The following is a 15,700-nucleotide window of genomic DNA, read 5'->3' as shown; positions in this document are numbered from 1 at the left end:
CATTTTCTAAGCTTCATTCTGTTTGATGACTGTAATGGAGTGATAAATAAAACTGGGTTTATTAAAATGATTTCAGACATCAAAAAGCACTCTGACATTCTCACACACAGGATGCATTCTCTGTTCTCATATATCAATACAAATATCTGAAGATATACTTACTTTTTATTTTTTGCTTGTCTTTTACTGCTTTCAATGTGGCTGATGTTTGGCACTAAAACACATATAACCTTGGTAAGCTTTTAAAGGATAACATTTGTACATACTGTATAGTTTAAATAATAAATCATTTTTGTTCACTTTGTGACAAACATTCAGGCAAAAAATAATAATAAAAAGAAAATGACTAGATTTTATTATGAAAAGGTACTAGATTTTCTTAAGTCCGATTGCTTCTCGTGTGACTTGATTCACCCCTCACATCCTATGCAAGGAAAAGTCCCTCCATGTCTGGTAGTTGTTGAGCGGCTGCCCAGGCATCTTAGGTGTCTGCCCAACAGGGTCTTCAGGATGCACAGACATTTATTTCTGCAGCCCCCACCAGGGCTGGACTGGGACAAAAATTTGGCCCTGGACTTCATCCAGACCAGCCCACTTAAATTTTTCAAACAAGCACAAAAACAGTATATAAAACTATACGCAACTGTGCAAAAAAAACATAAGTAGCATAACATAAGGAGTCCTCACTAACCTCTTTTATTATTTCACTTATTCTCCTCTGTATTTCTCTCATCTTTCTCACATCACTGCGTGGAGTTGAGGGCAAGCCGTGTGTGCAGCCATAACTTTGTCACTGAAACCGGCCCACTGAGCCGTCGGCCCACCGGGAAACTCCCTGTAGTCCCAATGGCCAGTACATGCCTGGCCCCCACAGCAGCAGCAGCCGGTTCTCAGCCTTGGCAAACTGGAGCACCCAGGTGTCGCTTTCGGTCGAGCTCTGCTTGCCGGTCAGGGAGTAGCACTTTTTGGAGAGCTCGTTGAAGCCTTCCGCCTTCACCTGTGCCACCCTGTTGGGGCCCAACCAGGGATGTGGGACAGGAGCCACTGAGCTGCACTGCGGGCCTGATGCCTGTGCACATGAAAGCGGGGGTGATATGCATCACATAGCACTTACGGATCCGCAGGCGGTCCTCGCTGCTGTCAGCGATCATCTTTACCATGTCCCGGTAGCTTCACTTGTCCATGGCCTGGGCCACCAAAGTGTATAAGCGGGGGCGGATATTCCTGGCAGAGAGGTCATTTTGAACTCTACCTACAGGGACATGCTCCTCTTCTGACCATCGCTCAGCTTGAGCACCGTGCAGCTCGGTAGGGAGCCACCATCCATGATGTTGATGACCCCATCTGGTTGAGGTAGAGCACCAACTCATTATGGTGGTGGGGGAGACCACTTCCAGGCCCTAGTAGCGGGTTTCAATCTCAGGCAGGAAGCAGGGGTGTTAGGAAAACCTGCAGAAAGTTTGGAAAGCAGTGGCCATAGCTGCGCCCTAGGCAACTGCCAAGTGTGCCTATCGCTAGCCCCGGCTCTGGCGACTGGAGGGGTCTGCGCTTGTGCAGAGCACTCTGCTGTCTCCATTTTTTAACTGCTGCCTTCTGCCGGGGACAAACGCAACAGGAATGGTCCTTGGGAAGTGGGGGCTAATGGCAGCCTTACTATCGGCATAGCTGGGAACTGGCAATACCAGAATTTATTTCCTGATGCTGAATTATTACCAGACTGCTTATAATACATGCATATAAACAAAGTGAGTGTAACATATGTTATGTTATTTGTGAAAGTCATGCACACATTCTGCCAGTAAATGTCAGGAGAGGGTGGTAGAGGAGAAAGAGCTGTGACTGTGCCAGTGCCAGAGCAAATTGGACCAGTTGGGGTTTGAGATTCCCCCAGAGGAGAGATGAACATAGCGAGCAGGAGCAGATAAACTAGGGGGCTGAAGATGTCACCAAAGAGGTAAATGTTTGATAGTGTATGCATGTGTATGTAAGTTGCATGTATGTGTGTTGTAGGCATGTGTATGTATGTGGTAGGCATCTGTATATGTGTTGTATGCAGTGTGAATGCATGTGCATAATTGGTGGGTGGTGGAAAAATGCATTACGTGGATGCTGTGTGCTGGGCTGTATATTATTCTGACTCCTAAACTATGTACGTTATAGACACCTGACCTTCACAATATGTACATTGAACACCCGATCTCTGCTCTATGTATACTATCTACCCCAGACTCCTTCACTATATACATTACTCTCCCCGGAACCCTGCATTGTGTATATTACCCACCCAGGACCTCTGCACAAGGTACATTACCCAAATGTACATTGCACACCTCTGACTTCTGCATGCTGTACAAAGGTTCAAGTTTTAAGCCTCTCCCACTGTTACAGCAATTTAACCCTGGCCACCACTCCTTCATTTCCCCCCCACTATCAATGGGACAGTAAATGAGGAACAGCCTAGTAAAGTCCTGCATAACAATGTACAAACCCAATCCTAACAAACCCACTCGGTCCAAAATTAATAAATTGCAGATGTGTTACAATATAAACTGTACTTAAAGATTAGAAATAACAGTCTGACTATAACATTGCTAAGGCCTTTACACCCAAGAGTCCTCATAGAACTTAGCCATGTTATAGCCAGACCATTATTCCTAATATTTAAGTACAGCTTAGTGAATGGAATGGTACCAGCAGATTGGGGAAAAGATAATGGTGTCAATATTCAAACAAGAGCCAAGATATATACCTGGGAACTACAGACCAGTCAGCCTAACAATAATAGTACATAAACTGTTGGAGGGGATGATAAAGGACTATATACAAGAATTTGCTGGTGAAAATAGTATCATTAGTAGTAACTAATACAGATTTATGATAGATCGTTCTCGGCAGGTCAACCTGTTAACATTCTACCAGAAGGTAAGCTGTAATCTGGATAAAGGAAGGCCTGTGGACATGGTGCATCTGGATTTTGTCAAAGCATTCAATACAGTCCTCCATAAACCTCCAAAAAGGTCTGTTGGTATTGACGATAGTGTATGTATCTGGATAGAAAACTGGTTACAGAAGCATGTTCAGGGGGGTTGTGATAAAGAGTGTATCTTCTGAATGGGCTGGAGTTGTGAGTGGGGTGGCTCAGGGCTCTGTCCTGGGATCACTTCTGTTTAATTTGTTCATACAAGATATAGAGTTTGGATTAAATTGTTTAATCTCAATTTTTGCTGACATTACAAAGCTAAACAGGGTAGTAACTTCACTACAGGATAGAGCAACTTCACAGTAAGAAAAATAAAATAAAGAGGTGGGCAGCCATATGGCAGATGAGGTTGGAAAATGTAAAGTGATGCACTTGGGGGCTAAACATTTGAATGCAAATTACATGTTAGGGGGAATTAAGCATGGAAAAGATCTGGAGTTTAGTAGATCACAGACTCAACCATAGAATGCAATGACAAGCTGCAGAAAGCAAGGCTAGCAAACTATTGGCATGCTTTTACTCAAGAGATAAAACTCTAATTATACCACTTTACAAAACTCGGTTTCCTCTAAATCTTAAGTATGCCATCCTGTTCTGGACACCAGTCCAAGGAAGGATGTGCTGGAACTTGAGGGAGTCCAGAGAAGGGTAACAAAGCTATTAAAGGGGGCTGGAGGATGTCAGTAAGGAGGAGCTACTACAGTCATTAATCGTATTCTACCTGGAGAAGAAATGCTTAAGAGGAGACATGATTGTGATATACAAATACTGTATCTAAATGGGTATTCTAGCATAGAGCGAAAAACAGTCTCAGGTCACTTGAGAAGACACGCAGCCACTCAATGAAGTTGGATGAGAAGCGGTTTAATCTTAAACTGTGTAAGGGGTTCTTTACTGTTAGAACAGTAAGGATGTGGAATTCCCTACCACATTTGGTGGCATCAGTGAGGTGTGTCGATATTTAAAAAAAAACTTTTTAGATGAGCATCCTAGTGAATGCAATTTACAGGGATATGGGAAATGGTAATGACATAAACACAACTTGATTGACTGGTATCTTTATTCAAACTTACCAACTATTTAACTATGTATGAATAAAGATGATGTTGCACTGTCAACAGTAACATGAAAAACTAAGCAATGAATAATATAATCAACATATATTAAATGTAAATAAATTAATTAATACATATTGCTTCTAAATGTCCATAAATTATCACATGCTACTAAAGTGAGTAATGCAATGAATAAAATAATACATATAGTTCCAATGGTGACAATTTAATTGCCAAATGTGCACTAAAAGTAAAGGTGCTCTACTTCTCACACATTCAAACTCTGAAATAACTAGTGATTGGTGTCTCTTCTCATAATATATGTGACATCTCAGTGCTCACAAGCCTCTCAGCTTACTGCTGTAAGGTAACAGCATTGGATAAATATCTTCCATGGGGGATCCTTGTGCCTCCTCTTAACTTTCTCTGTTTTGGGATTTCTCTGTGATGGACGCTGCCCTGGGGACTGGATGTATGAAGACACCTCCTTAGGTGTAATTCTGGAATGTCCACCGAGTCCTCTCCCTGGTGGTAGTAAACAAACAAGAGGGCTCCAATAGTTGGATATCTTTATTCATAAACTTAGAGCCACAGATTTAGCTTTTTGGTGTTTGCAGCAGTCTTATTCATTTCATTGTTGTTTTGATAGCGCAGGAGTACCATTCACTTATGTAACTATAAAGAGCAGAGTGAATTATTTTTCACAAAAGCTCCACTTTTTTCAATAGAGGGTAAGAAAGCTTTAAAAGTTTCCTCACTTTTTGTCCCCTCCCAGCGGTCTAGCCTGCCAAATTTCCTAGATCTAGTCTACTAGGCCGATATGTATTCTTCTACATATTTTTGGTAAAAAAAAAACGCAATAAGCGTATATTGATTGGTTTGCGCAAAAGTTATAGCGTCTACAAAATAGAGGATAGATTTATGGCATTTTTTTTATTATTATTTTTATTAGTAATGGCGCGATTTTTATCATGACTGCGACATTATGGCGGACACATCGGACACTTTTGACACTATTTTGGGACCATTGTCATTTATACATCGATCAGTGCTATAAAAATGCACTGATTACTGTGTAAATGACACTGTCAGAAAAGGGGTTACACATTAGGGTTACACATTTTTTACTAGTAATTTATATAAATAATGCCTCACTTTGTATTTAAATAGAGTAGGGGTGGGTACCATCATCCTGATTATGTTAATAGAGAAAGAGACGGGCTAACATGAGCTACTGCAAACAATACACCCTGTAACGCCTATAATGATTAACCACTACAATACTGGGCACTTTCGCCCCCTTCCTTCCCAGACAAATTTTTAGCTTTCAGCGCTCTCATACTTTCATGCTACGCTGTACCCAAATTAAATTTTCATCATTTAGCACAAATAGAGCTTTATTTTGGTGGCGTTTATTCATGACTCAGTTTTTTATTTTTTGCGATATAAGCGAAAAAAGGGCGGAAATTTGGAAAAAAAACTATATTTTCTTCTTTCTATTTTAAAAGAAATCCAATAAAATCAAATTTTGTCATAAATTTAAGCCAAAATCTATTCTGCTACATGTTTTTGGTAAAACAAAATTCCGTTAAGTTTATAATAATTGGTTTGAGTGATCACAGACATATGTACGCAAATGATCATGTACAGATGTGTGCAGGTGATCACGGACATATGTGTGCAGATAATCACTGGGACATGTGATTTTACTGGGACATATGTGGGGGACATGTGTTTTTATTATTTGGGGACATGTGTTTTTATTATTTGGGGACATGTGTTTTTATTATTTGGGGACATGTCTGTTTTGGGGACATGTGTGTTTTACACTAGACTGGTGATCAGTAAGTAAAAAGCTGTAAAAACAGCTCATACTCACTGATCACCAGCTGGTTGCAGCGATCTGCTCTCCTCTCCTCAGCGATGACTTCCGTGTGAGGAGAGGAGAGCGGATTGCCTAGAACCGGCTGTTTTATGTCACATGATGGCTGTGATTGAACACGGCCATCATGTAATCAGGAGGGCCAATCACAGAGCCCTCCTTCCGAACCGAGATGCGCCATGTCTGGGTGACACTAGCGCATCGGGATCTTGCCGCTGCGCGGGCATGCACGCATGCAATCCCCCCCTGAAGGACGTTCCTGAACATCCAGTCAGAAGGAGAGAGCTCCCACCCGGCCAATGTATATATACGGTTAAGTAGTTAAAGGACTATCTCTGTACCCAGTGATTTGAGGCAAATTATGATAAAATAACATTTAATACATTTATTATAGAAAAATACATAAAAATACAATCACAACAAAAACTATTTATGAATTGTTGTGTACATTTACATGGGGTTCACATTAATATAATCAATAACCCATCGGGTAGATGGAAAAAATGATGTAGATACAGACGATATCCTCAACAAGTTTCATGACATGTGTCGCTTCTTCATGTGGTGTCGATCATAGCATCTAAAAGGTAAGTGAATATAATCTCATAATTACACAAATAAAAGACATTATAGATAAGCTAAGCATAAAGCTTGATTAATCTAACGCCATTGGACATGGGAGGCAATAGATGTGGAACGGTCTAAAATGATATAAAGGAATTTCTACATGTAATGATGAAGTGGGACCAATACTCCAGCACACATAGGGTAATAGAAAATATGAGTGGTAAAAGGGAAACATTTAATAAAAGTGAAGAAAAAAAGGGGGAAGAAGGAAAAATATAAATGAGGAGGAAAAAGAGGTGGAAGAAGGGGGAAGGGAAAAAGGGGGTGAAATCTAGAAATAGAATAAAAGGAAGAAAAGAAAATTGGAAAAAGAGAATGAGAAGATGAAGAAAAAAAGGAAAAGAGAAAAGACTAGTAATGGCAGTGATCTGCGATTTTTATTGTGACTGCAACATTATGGCGAACACATCAGACAATTTTGACACATTTTTGGGACCATTAGCATTTATACAGCGATTAGTGCTATAAAAATGCATTGATTACTGTAAAAATGTCACTGGCAGTGAAGGGATTAACACTAGGGGGCGAGCAAGGGGTTAACTGTGTTCCCTGGGAGGTGATTTTAACTGAAGGGGGAGGGGACTGACTAGAGGAAGAGACAGATCGTGGTTCCTAGCTAATAGGAACACACGATCTGTCACTCCTCACAGAACAGAACAGGGAAGTGTGTGTTTACACATACTTGTCCCTGTTCTGTGTCTCCTGCTCATGATCGCTCGTGGCCAGTGGTCATCTCGACCGTTGACCACGAGTATCGGCACCCCCGCTGTGCAGCAGGCGCATGCGTGCCTGCTATCCCGATCCCGCAAGCCGATGTATAGCTACGACGATTCGCGGGATCATGCCGACCTGCTGCAGTATAATGACAGAGGCTGGTCGGCAAGTGGTTAAAGGAACACGTGCTGCAAGGCACACACAGTCTAAGCCTTGACGGCTGCATCTACTTTGGTAGCTCACCAAACAATCTGCAGACTTTCCAGAAGTTTTTTAATCTTTAATTACTCTCACACAAGGTTGAATCAGAATGTAAAATCTGTAACCTTGAGGAAAAGTCAAACAACATGACTTTTACAATAACCGTGAAATCTATTATTACAACCACCCTGTGTTTTCTAGGTTCAACTAACTCCGCCAATTATCATTACCAAAATGCCAGGCAGAGGAGAGAGGGCTAATCATCAGCATTGCCTGTAAGCCCCCTACAGCTAATCATTTACCCATTACTGACTTACCATGCCTTGTTAGAGGCAGAGCTTGGCTTTTTCCAGTCAGGTTTGCCCTTCTGAAGATCAGTAAACATATAACTGGTGGGGGAATATTCAAGAAGTAGCAGGAGAGGCGGGGGAAGCGCAGATCCACAAAAATTAATAAAGTAGAAGCAGTGGGATCCTTGCAATGCAGGTCTTCAGGTACAGCTTTCTCCAGCAAGTAGAACAGTGAGCAGCACAGTAGTGGCATCACCAAATCTCACGCCAAATCTCTTGAGACTAGTAGTGCCTTTAATCCCTCACTGCAGATATACACTCATGAGGCTAAAGGCACAGTGGTGCCTAGGCACCTTCACATACCAGGAAGTGCACTGCTGTTTTTAAGAGGGAATTAAAAACAAAATGTAGATTTTCAGGATACTGTTGAAGCAGAATTAAAGTGTAGCTAAAGGCAAAACTTTTATTTATTTATTTTGGATAGCATGGAGAGGGATTAGAATCAGCTATCGGAGCCCCTGTTTAGGAGATTCATCCTCTCTATTTTTCCTGTTTACTGTTATCGGAGAAAATGAAAGTAAACAAAAATACCAACTTTTGGGTTGACATCAAAACACTAATGCCGCGTACACACGATCAGACTGTCTGGCAGACTTAGCCCGGCAGACAAAGCGCCAGACTTTGAAGCGGAGGTCCACCGGACTTTTCGAATGAGCGGACCTGCCCACACACAACCGGACTTTTCCGGCGGACTAGGTCCGCTGGACTATGGCGGGAGTCCGCCGTACTTTTGAAATGAATGGACTTGCCCACACACAGAGGAAAGTCTGTTCATTTTGAACGTGGCTCCAGGTAGCCGGGACTAGCGAAGGAAGTAAATGTCACCGCCTTCGGTGGCGAGATTGACACGTTGCTGGCCCCGTCACCTATTATGGACTTAAAGGGGAAAAAACGGCGTGGGGGTCCCCCCCAAGGTCCATATTAGGCCCTTATCCGAGCACGCAGCCCGGCCGGTCAGGAAAGGGGGTGGGGACGAGAGAGCCCCCCCCTCCTGAGCCGTATCAGGCCACATGCCCTCAACATGGGGAGGTGCTTTGGGGAAGGGAGGGCCGTGCGGCCCCCCCACCCCAAAGCACCTTGTCCCCATGTTGATGAGGACAAAGGCCTCTTACCGACAACCCTGGCCGTTGGTTGTCAGGGTCTGCGGGCGGGGGGCTTATCGGAATCCAGAAGCCCCCTTTAATACGGGGGCCCACAGATACTGACCCCCTACCCTATGTGAATGAGTATGGGGTACAATGTACCCCTACCCATTCACCTGGTGAATAAAAAATAAATAAACACCACACAAGGGTTTAAAAAAATGTATTGCACAGCTCCGGGGGGTCTTCTTTCGTCTTTGGGGGGTCTTCTCGCCAGACTCCTCCAGTATCTTCTGCTCTTTTGCTAGCTCTTTTACTAGCGGAGGAGCCCGGATTTCTTCTTAGTCGTCCCCGGGGACTTCTTCCTACTTCGGGGGTCTTGTCCCCCTCTTCAGGGGTCTTGTCCCCCTCTTCGGTTCTTCTTGCCGGGCCTCCGCTTTCTTCCTTTAGCTCTTTTACTAGCGGTGGCCCGGTCTTCTGTTGCCACGCCGCCTCTTCTTCCGACTTCGGGGGTCTTGTCCCCCTTCGGTTCTTCTTGCCGGGCCTCCGCTCCTTCTTCCAGCTCTTTTACTAGCGGTGGCCTGGTCTTCTAAGCTGTGCTCTGGCTGGCTCAGGGGGATCCATTCAGCTGAGCAGTTTGACATGGAACCTTGTCTGAGAGGCAGTGGGAGCAAAGAAGACAGTGTGAGTACATAAGCACATCCAGGGACATTCAAAGGGAGAGATTGCCACATGTAGCAAGCTTTATAAAAGGAGAGTGCTGTGCTTAACCCTTTTATGCTTGTTTTGGGAGATCTTCAGAGTAGTCAGGAGGGTTGGTAGTGTGAGCAAGCAGGTTAGCTGGGAGCAGACCTACACAAGGAGAGGATACACCCTTGCATACAATTTGTTCTGTCAGGTTTTGTTCTATTTCCAAGAGGGGCTGAGAGCTCCTAGTCTGTAGACTCAGAGTTTTGCTACTAAATCCACAAAGGACCGTGTGTATATACCGGAAGGAAAGTGGTCCAGGATCTTTTTTTTACAGAAGAAGCGAGTTGTCCCCTGTTGTTGTTCTTGATTCTAGTTGGGCCTCCCATAAATCCTCTGTCAATGCTCTGTCAAATTGGGTGACTATGTGGCAGATGAGGTTTAATGTTGAGAAATGTAAAGTTATGCACTTGAGGGCTAAGAATATGCATGCATCATACATGCTAGGGGGAGTACAACTGGGGGGATCCATAGTGGAGAAGGATCTGGGGGTTTTGGTAGATCATAAGCTCAATAATAGCATGCAATGCCAAGCTGCGGTTTCCAAAGCGAGCAAAGTCCTTTCCAGTATTAAGAGAGGTATGTACTCCAGAGAGAGAGATATCATTTTGCCCCTGTTCAAATCATTAGTAAGACCTCATCTGGAATATGCAGTTCAGTTTTGGGCACCAGTTCTCAAAAAGGATATCGGGGAACTGGAGAAAGTGCAGAGAAGGGCAACCAAACTGATAAGAGGCATGGAGGAACTCAGCTACGAGGAAAGATTAGAGGAACTGAATTTATTCACTCTTGATAAGAGGAGATTAAGGGGGGATATGATCAACATGTACAAATATATAAGGGGTCCATATAGGGAACTTGGTGTCGAGTTATTCACTTTACAGTCAACAAAGAGGACAAGGGGGCACTCTTTACGTCTAGAGGAAAAGAGATTTCATCTCCAAATACGGAAAGGTTTCTTCACAGTAAGAGCTGTGAAAATGTGGAATAGACTCCCTGCAGAGGTGGTTATGGCCAGCTCAGTGGATTTCTTTAAGAAAGGCCTGGATTATTTCCTAAGTGTACATAATATAACTGGGTACTAACATTTTATAGGTAAAGTTGATCTGGGGAAAATCCGATTGCCTCTCGGGGGATCAGGAAGGAATTTTTTTCCCCTGCTTTAGCAAATTGGATCATGCTGTTTTTTTTTGCCTTCCTCTGGATCAACTGTGGGTATAGAATTGGGTATATGGGCTGGTATGATATTTATTATATACATATATATATTTTTTTTTTATTTTTTTTGTGGTTGAACTGGATGGACTTTTTTCAACCTGACTAACTATGTAACTATGTAAATCCCTTCACCCATCCAGGTTGTTACCAGGGAGGTCTTTAATATTAATTGGACCCTGGGCAAACATTTTCTGTGGCCCTCCTGAATCCACTTATCAACTATTTGTGGGCTCAAGGGGCAGCTACTTTGGGCTCCACAACAGTAACTGGGCCCGGGGCAGCTGCATCTTTTGCCCTGCATTAAAGACAGCCCTGGTTGTTACCCCTAATAAAATATCAAAACAAAGCCAAGGGACTGACTTCTTGTGTTTGGATGCAAGCAGAGAATGTGTGTTACCTGGCTGTGCTGGAGTAGGAGAGCCAGTTATTAGCAGCTCCTGCGGTGATAGTGCTACTCTACAGTGCACCTTACTCTCCCCGATCTCCAGAAAACTGACACCAGGTGTTTTGTAGTTTACAAATGTAGCAATTACCCCCGAAAGAGCTGCTAGTTCGAATTGGGCCTGCACTCTTCAGAGAAATCCCCCTTTAGAAAAACTCTGTCCCCTTGGCCCAGCTGCGGTGCAATAATACAGTACAATATAAACAGTATAAAATACCTGTATCTATCCCTCAGGATCCTCTGGCTCCACCTGGTGGGGAAAGACATTATGCCACACAATTGTACTCTTAATCAGAAATACTTTTACTGAAAGTATAACAAATAAATGGTTACATGGATTGCACTGTCATCCCAACATAGAACGTCAGTACAGCATGAATCGACAGTCAATTACAATAAACAATATTCAAGTGTGCTATTATCTAGACATGGGAGCTCCCCTTACTTAAAGTTTTACATGAGGCCTGACTTAAAGTACTTTCTCCTGTATCTTTGTTCTTCACTAGCTTAAGTAGTTCTTCCGATATTTGTAATCCAAAGGGGTAAGTGCAAAAGATAACTTAGAATGCTCCAGGTATAGTTCCAAGAACTTGTAATCACACTTGGGCGCTAAAATGAACTAGGCCTAAAACCTATTAAATGTCAGATGCTCAATTACGCTTCCGTGGGGCAACAGGTTCCAGAAAGACCTGTGAGTGAGTCTAACTGCGTGCAGTAATAACAAATGGTGGGCCATAACCCACTCACCAACTGGATCAGAGTTCTGGATGATGACTTGAGTCCGGTAACTGCAGCTTGCTTCTGCTTAGACTGGGCCAGATGCTCTGCGTCGTTCTGACTGGATCCGGTCTTCCGCTACTTCGGCAAGCATCTCCAAACCTCGCCAATCCGATCACCAGCTCTCGGGCTCGGTCAGGTCACCTCGCAAACAGTCTGGTTTGCAGTCCGTGGTGACTTTCTGCCTATGTGTCTCCGAGGATCCTCCTTACAGTTCCACACAGGCAGGCAGCGTGGTCCCAAGAGACCAAATATGGCCGCTGCAGTCCCTTTTATACCCTACCCAGCATGCACTGCATATCAGAGTGTTCATGGGTAGGTCACACAGACTCCTGGGTAACAAAGGTCAAACCACTTAGCAAAACAAACAGTACTTCCTATGAAAGTCCTTGTGTTTAAAATCACCATATCTTGTGCGTTACCAGACTTTGTCAATAGATGGCTCCAAACACTGAACCCTCTCAATGTCCACAGATTTAACATTGATATATATATATATATATAGCCACGTTAATAAACGAATACACAAAGATAGTTGGGAATACTGTAATTGATAACAACAGAGACAGAGTGTAAAGGACGTTATCAGCTTGCAAGGTTTCTGGCAGGATCAACAGGTTTTTTTGCACTTATACAGGAGAACAGATTTAACAAATTACTTTCAATGAAATATTTTAACAGAACAAAAGAGAATACATACGAGAATGCCATAGCTAAGATTTATATACACTTTAATTCAAGGTTAAAGATTTTGACTTGAAATTGGTGAAAAGTCTTTTCTTCTAAAAAAAAATGGCCCAGTCGATGAAAGAAACCTAATTTAGCAAATAATCTTTTTGTATTTTTCGGTAGACGAAATGTCAATTTACTGAGTAATTTAATCCACTTTCATGCCTAGAAAAATACAGCTCAGTCAATTTAAAGCATAGTCCTTAATCATACCTATTAGTTAGTGAAGTAGAACTTTACACTGACCTCAGACCGAGGGTTATATAATGATGTGCCTTCAGAACATAACGTACCCATTGTTATCTTGACTTTGTTCTTCACTATCTCACTAATTTCTCCCTCTTATTGTTTCAGAGTACTGCTCTCTAGATCACAAAGACTCATATTTTTTGGCCATTTTATTAAATATTACACTTCTTCTGAAAGAGCACAAGTCAGAATTACCAGATCACATTATTTTTAATGAATTAGAAACTTTTTAGGTAAGGGTAGAAAAAAAATAAGGCCTAGGCAATCTAGATTGCATAGCCTCTGGCTAACAGGTTTATTTAACATCTTTCTAAACCAAAAAACAAAAATGTAAACTGCTACTACTAACATTTAGGCCACATTCATATCTTGCAATTTGGTATTACAGGCATAATCAGCAAGATTCTGCCCGAGCTTCCAAATTGGCAAAATGCATGAGATGCATTTTGGGTACCATTCATTCTTAATGGCACTGCAAACACAGTGCAATTTTTCAGAGAATGCAGCAAGACAAAACACACAAAAATCGCTGCAAAACGAATGTGAACAGCAAAATTCGGTGCTTGGGCTTCTGTGCCGCAACAAAGTCAAGTGAATGGGCTTCAACTGCAGGTGGCATTTGACCTCAGGGCATTACAGAGAGAGAGAAAGTAAAGAGGTCCATGGTTCCAATTCGATGATGGCACCCTATCCGATAAGATGATAGCGCCACATGTGACTCTGGTGGCTATCTTGGGCCAGGCAGAGTCTTTTTAAGACCCTGGCTCCCATGCTTGGCATGCTTTTCGCGAGTGGCTAGAGTAGGGACAGATCAACCATCGTTCAGGGACAGGGAAAGGTTCCTAGGGAGTAGGGAAAGGGCAGGGACACACCACCTTTCCTGGAAGCCCTCCTTTTTGGATAAGGACTAGGGTGGCTGCATTTGGCCCAAAGAGGACCGAGGCTGTCAACACACCTGAGACCTTCTGTTTCTGCTCTTCATTGTTTCGCCAAACTTCAATTACAATATATTTCTGTTCTCTGCACCTGGATACTGAGTGTTTTCTGCCACCGCACCATGTGCTGCGCCTACCCACAGTATGCCCTATGCACAACACTCAGAAATATGTGTAAATTACGCAAAAAGAAAACCGCAGACAGGAAAATGCACTCCCGCTACACAAAATGTAAAAGGAGCCTCAGAGATACAGCACTGCCTTCTTATACAAAAGGTATTTACAGTGGGTATAGAAAAGAATCACATGTTGTTGCTTTGCAGCCTGAAATGAGGACAACACATATTTTGTTTTATCCAGCAGGCTTTACTGGTGCAGTTTATAACATCCAAGTGAAAGATATAACACCAACATGTCAGAAAAAAATAAAAAACAAAACAAAAACAGAATCACTGAGTTGGAAAAAGGATCACCCCCATAAGGCAGTATTTTGTTGAGCCACCTTTTGCTTTAATTATAGCCTTTAGTCTGTTGGGATATGTCTCTACTAACTTTGCACATCTAGACTTTGCAATATTTGCTCACTCTTCTTTAGACTTTGCAATATTTGACCACTCTTCTTTGCAGAACTACTCAAGTTCAGTTAAATTTGATGGTGACTGTATGTGGACCGCAGTCTTTAAGCCATTCCACAAATTTTCAATGGGGTTTCAGTCTGGGCTCTGACTAGACCATGCAAGGACATTCAACTTTTTCTCCTTTAACCATGGTATGCTCATATTTTCTGGGTTCTTTGGGTCATTGTCATGTTGGAAACCTTCTTCCCATTGACAACTTTCTGGCAGAGTGCAGCAGATTTTCCTCAAGAATTTGATGATATGTTGCCTCATCCATTTTTCCTTCTATCCTGAGAAGTGCTCCAGCCCCTGCTGCAAAGAAACCCCCTCATAACAGGATATTACCACTTCCATAGAAATGGTGTTATTTGGATGGTTAGCTGTTTTGGATTTCCGCCAGACAGATCGTCAGATGAGACTAAAATTGAATTAATTGGCCTCAACACCAAACGATATATCTGGTGGAAATCCAAATCCAGAGGCGTTCTGTGATTACAGGCTGGAAGAGATCGCAGAGACCGAATGCTAAAACCCATCTCATGTGCTAGGAAGTCATCCTTGTGTTTGTCAGGAGGTTGTCCTGAAGAGCATAGCTGATCCATTCCACATTAAGGGGGCTGTTGCTTGCACTGTCCACCGAGGAAGGTTCATCATCCTCAATACTGCTTTCCAGAATCTGTCCACTACCCAGGGACAGCGTTCTAAGTTCCAAGAGTTCTAACTTTTAAGAAGCAAGTTCAGTGTCCTCAAAGTGCTCTTGTTATAGCAAGTTATTGGAAAAGCCTACTTTCTCCAATCCCCATCCCCATTCATCCCAAAAATAAAACAACAAAAACCCCACGCCCTAGACTATTTCTTGAGGTGACAGAGAGAGAACTTGCATGTGTGCCTGGCTGCAGGGCGAGAAGACCATGAGACCTAAAAACTGCTAGCCTCTATGGGGGTTCCGCTACATGTATTTTAGTATTAATTTTAAGACTTAGGCCGCGTACACACGGGCGGATTGTCTGCCCAACTAAGTTCGTCAGACAATCCGACAGACAGTCCGTTCAAAATTTGAATGAACGGACTTGACCACACACGATGAGCAGACAG

General features: G+C 42.7%; 1 pseudogene; it reads right to left on the bottom strand.

Moving 5' to 3' along the window:
• Window positions 1-417: 417 nt before the first annotated feature.
• The window catches only part of LOC143941263 (protein mab-21-like 2), a 71,374-nt pseudogene continuing 56,091 nt past the window's right edge, over window positions 418-15,700 (bottom strand).

Source organism: Lithobates pipiens, unplaced genomic scaffold (assembly GCF_037356315.1).
Source record: "Lithobates pipiens isolate NorthernLeopardFrog02 unplaced genomic scaffold, aLitPip1_a1.2 Scaffold_3, whole genome shotgun sequence".
Taxonomy (NCBI): domain Eukaryota; kingdom Metazoa; phylum Chordata; class Amphibia; order Anura; family Ranidae; genus Lithobates; species Lithobates pipiens.
This window is presented reverse-complemented; position numbering and strand designations above follow the sequence as displayed.